This window comes from Myotis brandtii, unplaced genomic scaffold (assembly GCF_000412655.1).
Source record: "Myotis brandtii unplaced genomic scaffold, ASM41265v1 scaffold365, whole genome shotgun sequence".
NCBI classification, from domain to species: Eukaryota; Metazoa; Chordata; class Mammalia; order Chiroptera; family Vespertilionidae; genus Myotis; species Myotis brandtii.
The window spans coordinates 95,053-95,964 of NW_005364031.1; positions in this window are offsets into that span (position 1 = coordinate 95,053).

The following is a 912-nucleotide window of genomic DNA, read 5'->3' on the forward strand; positions in this document are numbered from 1 at the left end:
GCGCCAGAGGCCCCCACGCGCCGCTTCTGCACGTGGTCCCCGCACAGGCGAGCGAGCCGGGGGCCTGCACACCCTGAGAACCTTCCCTCCACCCACCTCCGACCCACACACCCTACTTTGGGCAGCCATCTCCAGCTTTTAATCCTTGGGGAGGGCTCCCGTCCCAAGTGCCCCCCTAACACTGCTGTGCCTGGGTTCCCACCCATAGCAGCGTTCCTAGGACACCCTGTGGATGCTGAAGCGCCCAAGAAGAAAACTCAGAGAAATGCACTGCAGAGGCAGTCTCCATCGCAATTGCCTTTCAGTGTGTCTTCATGGTTCAAAGTGCTTCCCACCAAGAATATTAAAAAATCAGGCCTACCCAGATGTAAACGTTTCTGAAAAAATAACCTGCCTCCTGGCTGCCTGGACTGACTAATTCCTCTGCAGTGTTTTGGAAAAGGCTCAGGTATAACACACCCGGGGGCTACTCATGGTCATCTCATCCTGTCTCATTGCATAGACTAATCTCATTTCTCACAATTAAATGTTTCAAGGCTTTTGTGTGGGGTCGGGGAGACGGTGTCTGCGTGAGGGGGGACAATTCTCATATAGGAATAGCAACAATATGGGGGTGAAACTAAAGCCTGCATTCCTCCACAAGCTTTCATCACAGGACATAGTGTACCCACCCTTTCTGGTTACTGCAAAAAAATCACGTGAATGAACTGCCTCTGTCAAGAACAATAAGAAATAAATCCTGCTGGCTAGCCTGGTGATACAGATCCTACAGGTGCCAGCAGCTCAGCAGGTGGTGTGGGGGAGGAGAAGAGGAAGGGAGCTGAGGCTGAGGCTCTTGGAGCCCAAGGGTGCTGTCTTTGTAGGGAACATTTGTTGAGCACCTACTATATGCCAGGGGCTGAGGGGGAGCGG